Source organism: Peromyscus californicus, unplaced genomic scaffold (genome assembly GCF_007827085.1).
Source record: "Peromyscus californicus insignis strain IS unplaced genomic scaffold, ASM782708v3 Scaffold_10__1_contigs__length_136768540, whole genome shotgun sequence".
NCBI lineage: Eukaryota > Metazoa > Chordata > Mammalia > Rodentia > Cricetidae > Peromyscus > Peromyscus californicus.
Genome location: NW_026294391.1, coordinates 10,562,317 through 10,574,080, shown reverse-complemented (window position 1 = coordinate 10,574,080; position 11,764 = coordinate 10,562,317).

Genomic DNA, 11,764 nt, shown 5'->3' with positions numbered 1-11,764 from the left:
TACAACCTTTTAATTTGCTAAACCATTTTCAATATATATCCTCAAAATCATTACTAGATTTAACCAATCATTAAAATTATAAAACATTCTAATTTCTTTATTTTCTCTTTCATCTTTCTACCTAGTTTTAAATTTCCTTTCAATTTTTCTTCTCACTCACAGCATGCCAAAAAGATTTTTTTCCAGGCACTGTTGTACCAAGAATAGATTCAGTGTCTAATGCTGGCTGCTCCTAAAGATTTGGATTGCTATTACAGGCATACAGAAACATGATCCTCTTTGTAACAGGTGTGACTCTAAATACAAGTTTACTGATGTAAGCAGCTAATCATTAGAGTGAGAGCTGACTCAAGAATAGATTTCCGGCTCATTAATATTTGCTTCGGAGAAATAGGCTCAAGTGTTTGTCTCCAGTCTCAATAGGTCCATAACCTGGATGCTTACATGAATGCGTTCATAATGGGGCCCAATACTATGGTTCTCACTATGCAGAGACCCTCAAGTGACCAATGGCTATACAAACGTACACCAAGTCCTGTTGTATTCATATTTAGGAAGGAAGCTACAGTGACTGGCAATGGACTGAATGTCACCAAACCAAGATAATTTTTTTACAAAAGATTTGAAAAGCAACTGTCTTAGCTAGCTGAGATTAAAGATCAGCAACTTCTCATAGGGGTATGGTCCTTTTTAGCCAACTGTTTCCTGGAACTATGACTATGTGGACTCTAAGGCTAGATGTTTATTTGCCTAAGGATAGGGTAATGACCACAGTGTTATGGGAGAATGATGAGGAGAAAAGAATGGATTACCTCTGTAATTGTTAGAATTGGTAGAGACTGTAAAAAGGTAACATTTAGTTCCTGTGACAAAACATGTGAGATAATCAAGTTATAAGGAGGAAGGATTTATTTTGACTTACAGTTTCAGTCCATGGCTTGTTGGTCCTATCATTTTGTGGTTGTGGGTAACCAGAACATCATAACAGATAGCTACAGCAGAACGAAGCTGTTCACACCATGGCAAACAAAAAGCAGAGGGAGAGAGGAAGAGATCAGGATCCCAAACCATCATTCAAGAGCATGTACCCAATGCTCCTGCTTCCTCCAACAAGACCCCACCCCTAAAGTTTCTACCACTTTCCAATATTGCCATATGCTGGGGCACAAGTCTATAACAGATAAACTTTGTCGGGGGACATTTTAAGAAGCAAACCATAACATTCTGCCTCTGGTCTCTAAAAGCTCTTTTCCATCTTACAGTGCAAAATACATCCATTCCATCTCCAAGAATCCCCATAATCTTAACAGTTCCAGCATGACATGAAAGTCCAAGTCGAGTAATGTGATCAAAGTACACTCTACATGTATAAAGTGCCATAATAAAACTCATTATTTTGCATAATTAGTATAGCCTAATTTTTTTAAAGGAGAATAAAATCAAAATCTCCAAGACTCAACTCAGGGTGAATTCTTAGCTGTGGACACCTTTAAAGTTCTTCTTAAAGTTGTAGACTACTAAAATACAGTGGCACAGAGTAAACATTCCCATTCCAGAACAAGTGAATTAAAGTCGAGAAAAGATGAACGGGACCAAGGCAACACCCAAAGTCATCAAGGTAAATGTTAGATTCTGTAGTTCCAGGTCTAGCATTTGGGGCACATGCTGGTGTGATGTGCGCTCTGAAAGTAGCCCTGTCTACAGCATTGTCAGCTTTAACCCAGATGGCTGCTCTGTTGACATAGTGCCACTCATTGCCTACAGCTTCCCTTAGTGGGCATTTCAAGTTCCTTGCATCCTGACATCCTAGAGGCCTCCTTTGTGGTTTTAGCTAAACTCTTACTGCTTTTTGTTTGTTTGCTAGCTTGCTTGTTTTTGCCATCTCAAGAGCTGTGTGCCCAGAGACTGACCCTACCACACACTTACCACACACTACAGGTTTCTCATGCTTCTTTTTCTTTAAAGTAGTTTGAGACAGGGGTTCATTATGTAGCCCTCACTGAACTAGAACTTACTATACAGAACAGGCTGGCTTCACCTTTAAAGCAGTCTTCCCATCTCTGCCTCTTGAGTGCTGGGGTTATAAATGTGCGCCACTGTGCTCAACTCCAGGTTTTCTTTTTCTTCTTTCTTTCTTTCTTCTTTTGTTTTTTTGTTTTTTGTTTGTTTGGTTTGGGTTTTGGTTTTTTGAGACAGGGTTTCTCTGTGTAGCTTTGTGCCTTTCCTGGAACTCACTCTGTAGACCAGGCTGGCCTCCAACTCACAGAGATCTGCCTGCCTCTGCCTCCCAAGTGCTGGGATTAAAGGCATGCGCCACCACCACCCGGCTAGATTTTCTTTAGAAATTTGGGTAGACACCACCATAACCTCACAGCTATTGAATTCTGCACACACACAAAATCATGTGGAAGATGCTAAGGTCTATCACCAACATGAGCTGTACCTGCTGAATCCTCTGAAGTTGTGGCTGCTGTGGCCAGAATATCTTGCCACCTGAAGTTTGAGAAACAAATCCCAAGCAAATAATTCCCTAGACACTCTTTGTGTAAGCACTACACCCTAGAACTCTCTTTGAGCCTGCCATGAGTAGAGTCTGGACAAGTCCTGAGACACACTCAAGACATTGCTCCTGTAGTCCCAGATAAAGCTCTTGGCTTTTTTGTTTTGTTTTGTTTTGTTTTTGCTTGTTTGTTTTTCGAGACAGGGTTTCTCTGTGTAGTTTTGGTGCCTGTCCTGAATCTTGCTCTGTAGACCAGGCTGGCCTCGAACTCACAGAGGTCCGCCTGCCTCTGCCTCTTGAGTGCTGGGATTAAAGTTGTGCACCACAAAAAAAGACCATAGAAACATTTGAGTAAATTTGTATATCAAAATTAATTAGAAATCCTGTCCTGGATCTTGCCTGGCTCTTGGCTTCTTTTTAATGCCGTTCATCTCTTCAGCAACTGCACCTTTCCTGGTGGGAAAGTTAAATGTATGCATTTTTGTAGTCCTACAGAAAGTTTTTCAAATCTCCTCTATTGCTTGTGATTCTTTTCATAAACCCAGAAAACAATGGTCATCAAAATTCATACTAGTTTCTAATGTTGTGCAGCTTGAATCTTGACTAATTAGTTTAGTGTTCAGCATCTCACAAAGTCTTGGGATATGGAGAAATATAGACTAGTTCTTTGCTGCAATATAAAATGAATGGCACCTAGTCCAGTTTCTAGTAGAGTCGGTGTCCTCATCTGAAACTTCCCAAACACAGCATTTACTGTCTACATTCTTATAAGAAATTTGTTCTTTTGAACTCCCATCAGAATCACCCTGTGGAGATAAGGCTGTGTGCCCAGCTCTAAATTATTGCCTATTTGGTAAGAGTGGCTTGTTACTTGCCCTGGGTGATTCCATTTTGCGACCAGCACTTAGCTCTATTTTGAGTGCAATTACAGAGGCAGGGTTACTCTACATCTAATTGTGCACATAAATACCACCACCTGTCAAAATTGGTTCCTAAAGGTCAAACAATACCACCATATAAGCTTATCAAAGTAGACTGGGAATGCATAAGCACATATGTGCATTAAAAACTATATACAGAAAAAAATCAGGCCTAAACTTATCAAACATACCAGGTCAAGGAAAAGTGCAACATCCACATCTGGACCCCATAAAGAGAAGCTCACATTACATTGAGATGGCAATGGCCCTCACCAATCTGTCATCTGATCACTCACCCAGGACGTGGGGTTAGAAGAGAGGAAAGATCTGGCATCCAACATATCCTTCAAAGGCATGCTTCCAGTGACCTGAATTCCATCCACTGGACCCAACCTCTTAAAGATTCCATGACCTCTCAATTAGACTAGAAGCTGGCAACCAAGATGTCAACACATAGCCTTTAGAGAATATTTAAGAGTCAAAGCATAACACCAATACTTGTCTTAGTTTGAAAGAATGGGGGGGGGAGACCTTGATCAAAGATATGAGAACAATTAATTGATCAGAAGAGGCAGTCTGATCTCAGGAAGTGTGGGAAAGGACAACTTTGAAATGACATGTAAATGGAGGCTTAGCACTTTGGGCAACTTATGATGAGCTCGCTGGGCATTCTCTGAGATACTGTTTATTTGTACTTTTTCATTGGACTGCCAGCCTGCAAATAATGACATGGAGCCTTATTACTAATTGTGAAAGCTTGGCCTTAGCTTAGGCTTTTTTCTAACTAGCTCTTATAACTCAAATTAACCTGCTTCTATCACGTAGCTCAGTTAGCTTTCCTCTGTCCCATTTGTCCAACTTGTTCCGCTCATTTCCTGAACACCTAGATTCATCCCTCTGACTTCCTCTCTCTCTGCTTAGAAGTCCTGCCTATCTTCTCCAGCCTAGCTATTGGCCATTCAGCTCTTTATTATACCAATCGCAGCAATACATCTTCACACAGTGTACTAATATTCCACAACAATGCTGTGCAAAACATGCCTCAGAATTGTCTGATGGCACTCGAGGAAACTAAGATGTTTATCCCTTCAGTTGCACTCCTTATTGGTTCAAGGTCAACTATGAGTGAAGGAGTGAAAGTTAACATTTGGCCTGTCTCATTTGCAAACCAAGCATGCTCCTTCATGCCAAGGATTTTACAGGAAATTGCTAAGATAGATTAACAGAATATGAGAGCCATAATTCTATATTGTTTTTGTTGTCTTGTTTTTTTTTAATGTATGAGTTTGATCTTACCAACAGGAATAAAAACTCTTGGAGTATGCGAGCCAGTTCTTGTATTTGTATGACTGCCCTGCCCCTATGAACTCTGGTAAATTCCTTGAAAGATTAGTCCATCCAGTCACCCATAAATTAGTGGGGGCGGGGGGGGGTGTAAAGACACACTCTTTGACTTCTACTCTCTCATGCCATGCATTCCAGCCATTCCTTGAGTGCCTCCTTTTGTGACTTTTTCTGTCTACAACATCCATTCTTCCATTACAAATGCATTGACTCACATCATCTTACAGGATCAACTAAGTAACTCTTCATTAATAAAATGTTCCAAATTCCACCTTGGAACACTCATGCCCATTTTCAAACCACTGTCTGGTTCTTCTGCTATACAGTTTATCATAGTATACCGATATTTTAAAACTATATTTGTATTTCTATTGTTTGTGGTGCCAAGAATATGACCTGGTGCTTGCCTAAAGTATGTGTTCTACCACTGAGCTGCAGCTCTAGCCACTCAATTTTGTTTTGTGTGTTGGTCTTGGATTACAGAGTATGAACTCATTGAGAAAATGAATAGTGTCACAGATCTCTTGATCTGTAACACACAGCACAGTGCTTGGCAGGAGTAAATGCTCAATAATATTTTTGGAATATAAATGAATGTGAGTAATAAATACTTTTGGATTCAACAAAACATGAAACTGAAAATGCCTACTGTTAGTACCCCTATAATGCCTCCCTAATATTGGTAGCCTAAATATGTGTATGGTTATGGTAAATATTCCTCAGAATCAAGTGCCAATGTTCTTCAAAAAGAGATGGCCAAGAATCTGTGCAGCTACATAAGTTGAATTTTCACTGTTAAGTTTCAAACTGAGGTGCCTATTTAACCTGGCCTCCAGGTTCTCCCAGCATCTCTCAGTCCCTACTTGTTACAAGATATGGCTGGTATACATCATCCTTCTCCTAGAGGCTCTTCTCTATATAATCCAGACATTTTGGTTACCTGCCCTTTTGTATCATTGGCCTCTTGGCTGCTGCACCTGGTTCCCCTCTCTCCCCTTTCTTCCCCCTCTCCCTCTCCCGACATGGCCCAGCTCAGTCTGATCATGTCCACTCTGGACTCTCCCAGATGTCCCTGCCTCTGGCTATGCTCTCCCACACATCTACAATAAACCTTCTCCTCCACCATGCCTAGGAGCAGTCATGTCCTTCCTTTCCTTTTTATTTCTTTTTTTCATTCATTCCCATATAATAAGAACAAACACACATCATAGGGATTGAAGGGTATTTCTGTAAGTACACCTTGGAGACTGTAATAGTGTTTGGGGGTTTCAATTGGTGATTTGGAGAAAGAGGTCAAAGAAACAAGGATTGCTCTAGAGCTCATGCTATGAGAAAGAGGAGGTAATCTTAAAATTAGGTGCTTTGTGGAGAGCGTATGTCTTTAATTTTGTCTGTGCTTAGGTAAAATTATAAACCATGCTTGTTTTGTTTCATTGAATCTTGTTTTCGCAAGAACAGATCTGAAGCTGGTATTTTGTGAGGGAGTTTATGTTTCATAGACCGACATGGCCTGGCTGTGGGCATTTGGCCAGATTGCAATAGGAGGATTTGTTGTGAATATCAGGTAAGTTCTGAACATCAGATAATGAGTTTTTTGTTTGTTTTAGTTTTTTTGTAGATTTTTAATATTTCCTTGTGACACACATATATTCATTGAATTTCACTCGCAGTTAGATGGCAGAGAAGAGCACACTTCTGTACATCGGCATTTAAAATCAAGTAGGTATTGCATTTGCCTAGATGTACAAATGACAGCAAGTGTACCCCTCTGTGATTCATTACTGTCCCTGTGAGGCAGAGCATAGGAAGTTGACTAGGGATCTTAGGGTGACTCTGACTGTCAAATTCTTTTCAGTGCTTGACTTCCTCTTAGCAGATGAAAACAAAGAACCAGAGATAAAGAAAATACCAATCAGTATTACCCCTCAGTGCTAGGATTGCTCTCTCAGGTAAAACACTAATTGAAGGCTGACGGTTTGGGAACATTTGTTGCCTCTTTTGTGTCTGATCTCGATCAGTTACAGATGTTAATAAGCTCTTCCACTCATGTCATTATCTGAGGTTTATTAGTTCTTATCAATTTCTGATATTCTCAGAGAATGAATAGTACCAGGGATGGCTTCCAAGCACCAAAGGCAAATATGGAAGTGCCAAGTGAGATGGGATGCACTAAAGGCTGAGGCCCAGGGAAAGGGTCTATGGGGAAGTCTGGGTGTGTGATGGGGTAGAGGGAGAGGAGGAATCAAAGAAGATTCTCAGCTGCTAGTGTTTGTCCATGTAGGGTGCAGATGAGAGCTTGTGGACGTGGTTGGAGGTGGAAGAAATCTGTTTTGCCTTTCTACCTCAGTGCACAGATAGTGACTTTTTGAGATGAGGGAAAGGCTCTGAAGAGTGTGACTTTATGTAGATCGTTCTCACTCATGGGCATGAAAATGGCATGGAGGGAAAGAGCCAAAGCAGAAAGCCAAGCTTGCTCTCTGACCTTTCAGGTAGACAAGACTTGAAATCGTGAGACTTTGCCTAGTCCCAATAGCATATAATGCCTGGAAGAAATAGTTTTCTTACCAGAAAGGTCAGCAGCATAGATCCCCCTCCTTAAATATATCAGTGATATACAATACAGAGGACAGTAGCAATATCACTTGTGTAGCAACAAAATAGTATGGTTTCTTTTTCTTTGCCTCCCATTCTGGCTATTTTCTCTCTTTTAAAAGCTGTTATTTTATGTATGTATGTATGAGAGTGAGATAGCAAACCTGATAGTCCAGGAAATCTTTCCAGAAAGAAAATAATATGATTTTTGGTTATTTGCTTATGCAGCTGTATAACTGGAATTCTAGGATCAAATTCATGTAGCACACTGTATTTGAGCCATGTTATAAGTAGGTTGCATACTATGCCAGATACAGGAGCTCCAAAGATGAGGACATCAACATCAATCTTTGTCTGAAGAGCTCACAGTATGGCAGAGGAGCCATAAAATTAATAACTTCAAAACAAAACAAAATCCCCAGGCCTCTTTGACAGAATGTGCACCTAGCCATGAGAAGTGACATAGTAGTGTCCAAAGGCAAACATATAGTCGTGAGCAGCTGGGGCCAGGCCAATCAACTTTATGCACACTCACATCTACATAAATGTATATGTATAACTAAGTTTCTGTAGTTTAGTGTTTGCTGAACTTGTATGTAGAGATGTTAAATTGTCTGAAATTGATTTGGGGAGGTAGGGCAACATTAGATATAATTTTTAAATTACAGAAAAAGTTGAATTAATAGTATAAGAATTCCTATTTATCCTTTATCCAAATTTACCAATTGGTTTTCTCAACCATTTGAAAGTTAGAGATACTTTGCCAAGCTAGCTAGTCCTAAACACTTAAATGTGTATATTCTAAAGGCACTCTCCTCTTTAATCTCCATGTGATTATCCAAATTAGGAAGCTGACCATCGATACAATGTCATTCTCAAATCTGAGGCCCACGTGCACATTTTCTCCAAAGTTCCAACAGTATTGAGGGTTTTCTACACCAGCCTGCTCTGCACCAGCCTGCTCTAACCCAGTCATTATGTTATTGTGCTTTATGGTTTTCATTAACTTCAAACAATAGCTCTTCTTGATCCTGAGTATTCCATTACAGGCTAGTTATTCTGTAGAGTGTCTCTTAAGGTTGATCTATGTGATGTTTTCTCATCCTGAGATTCAGGCTATTACATTTTGGGAAGAATAAGTTGCTGGATTTCTTTTTTGATCATTTAATCTATTTATACTCAATGTTTTTATTTGGAATGATTATACAATGTATTATGTTTCATTGTGGCATGGCAAACACAATTTGGTTTTTGCTGATCCTCCTCCCTTCTCTGCCCTTGCATATGTGTTTTATTACCCTTGTCCCTCCCTCAACACCTGTTTCCCCTCTTGGAGTCACTTTTCTAGGTTTGTGGCTTATATTCACAGTCATACCTGCATATGTACATATATAAATGTAAAAAGCTTAGATACACATCTAAAAGACAACATGTAGTATCTGTCCTTTTGATTCTGGGCTACTTCTCTTAATATAATAAATTGTTACTTCTCTTAACATAATAAATATGGGTCCATTCAATTTCCTGTAAATGTCGTGATTTCATTGTTGAATAAAATTTCATTGCATACCAAGTTTTTATTATCCATTCATCTGATGATGGACATCTAAGTTGATTCCACATCCTTGTTATTGTGAATAGAGCAACAGTGAACATGAATGTGCAAGTGTTAACATCTCTGTGGTAGGATAAAGAGTCCTCTGGGTATATGCCCAGGAGTAGTATAGCTGGGTTGTGGTCACTCTATTTTCAATCTTTTTTTAAAAAATCTCCTTACTGATTTCCATAATGGCTGTACCAGTTTGCATTCACATCAAAAGTGAATGAAGATTCCTATTACCTTGTACTCTTCCTAGCATTTGTTGTCTTGAGATGGGTGCTTACTATGTAGCTCAGGTTGGCCTCAATCCTGACGCCCCATCGTCTGGGGTCCTTGAGTGCTGGTGGTACAGGCATACACCACTATATCCAGTTTAAGCAGTTGATTTTTAACTCCCAGACTATCTGCTTCTACCCATATCGATATCAATTTGGCCTAACCTTGTGCATTATATGCTATTGGGACTAGGCAAAGTCTCAAAATTTCAAGTCTTGTCTACCTGAAAGGTCAGAGAGCAATAATTATTAATTAAGTCGTAAGAATTGCTACAATTCTAAAGACATCATTTGGGGGAGCTTGCACTCTGCTAAAACCTTATATTAATTCCCAATGTATGTATGGATTAGTGTCCACTTCATTATTACTGTGATGAATAAATTATTCACTTAGGTGGGTGAATGACTGACAGAGATAAATAACATTGCATGAATGTAATAAAGGCAGTTTTTCCTCTAGGTTTTGTTTTTATTCCTTTTTAATGTGTTTATTTCCTTTATTTTTTCCTTTTCCCCACTCTTCTAAATAGGCAACATTTATAACTCAGTCTTCAAAATTACACTTTCCAGAGAGGGAAAATCAACTGCATAGAAACTCAAGAACATGACATTTACACAGGCCCCCGTGCAAAGAAGTTCAAAGTCTCAGTGATGTCTGGAGTTACAACTGTTTTTCAGGCCCTGCTTTCTCACACTGATCTATTGTAATCTCCCACAGAGTGCCAGGGGAGAATGTGGAAGATTAAAGAGGTGGAGAAGGCCACCAAGAATGGGCAGCTATGGAGAGAGTAACAGCCAGCAGTTAATTAGTTTCAGCTCTGAAATGACCCCTTTGTGGAACATGTCCTTCCTGAGAGAGAAGTTAAAATGCTTTTAGCAGTGTGTTAATTAAAACAATTAATCCTAGGTCCTAAATAAAATGGCTCAACTTATTTGGAGAGTAACCCTCCTCCGTTTGCTTTTCTCCTACTCACTGAGGAGTGCATCCCCCAAATTAGCAAAATCCTATTACTTCAGAATATGAGGTCTATTTAGAGGGAGGAATGATTATTAAGCTAGATCCTGGACTCCAAAGCTGTCTATTTCCCAGAAACTGAGAAGCAAGCTTACTTAGAGATACTACTAGCATAGCTCAAATGAAGACAGGTGATTCTGAAAGCAACACATTTATTGTGCACTTAGCATGTGCTGGCCCATCACATCTGGCTTTACATGGTTACATCATTTCATATCCATTATAGTCTATGAGTTGCATATTATTGCTCTTGTTTTTGTGAACAAGTCTGCCTTTTCAGATGAGAGGGCTGAAAGAGGTAAGGAACTGGGCCAGAGCGTGTTAACTGTAGAGGCAGGCAGGATTTAAATGCAGCGAAGTCTGGTCCAGGGTTCTTTGCTCATCACTGCACCATTTGCCTTCAGTCTGATGGGTGCTTAAGGCATCTAAGAGAAGATGAACCCATGCCAGATGGCTGGATTGCTGTCTGTGCAAGCTGTATTTTCTTTTTGCTGAGACAGAATGTTTGATGTAAACAAATCAAAGGGAAGAAAGAATTATTCGCTCAGTTTCCGAGTGTTCAGTCCATTCTGGCAGAAGGGGTGCGGCACAGTAGGTCACAGCATAGCAGTCAAGAAGCAGAGAAAGAGAATCCAGGAAGGGACCAGGGAGTGATACAGTACTCAGAAGACATGCCCCCAAGAGCATCTTTCTCTAACTGGCCCCCGCCTCCTACTTTGTACCACTTCCTAGTTGAGTCATCATACTAGGAACCCATCAATGGATCAACCTATTCATTAAGCTGGAGCCTCCATTATGGAACTGTCTCTGGCGGCACCCTCCGAACGACTCCCAAGGATGTGTTACTAGTCTCCAAGGGATTCCTCAACTCAATCAAATTGGCAGTAGGAACAAGTCATCACCATTGAGGGGACTTTTTTTCAAAGAAGGCCAACTGAAAGTGGTCTGTAAAGGCAAGCAGAGCTTGCTTTGGTGAAGGGGGTACTTAGGAGATCCTCCAGATAAAGAAACCCCAGGAGTATTACAAATACTGGTGAAAGCAAACTGAGGATTTGCCTTTGATGGAGCTTTCAAAATACCTAGGCCCCGCTTCTCTAAAGGAAAGTATACTTACAGTCTGTCCCCGAGAGAGGGGCAGAAAGATGACTATGGCGAACTTTGAAATCATGATGCATATTGGGGCATGTCAGCTAAGGGACAGGGGAACTGCAGTACCTTGGCACTTGGGTCCCTCTTCCTGAATTTTTCCCCACCACCATTCTCCCAATCTCAGTGAGATTAGCAGAAAGGCTGGATTGGCCTCTGTCCGTCCTTACCTGGTCTCTGCTCTCCACCCAAGCCTTTCTTTCTGAACTAACTGGTTTAGTTTAACTTGGAGTGTGGCAACAGAAAGCCCTAACCCAAACATAAATTCAACTTTACCACCGGCTAAGCTATCTTGACTTCCCTCTGACTTCTCGTGTGTTCTAGCTGACCAAGAACTTAGATGAAAAGAAGAATGATCAATTGGTATGCCCC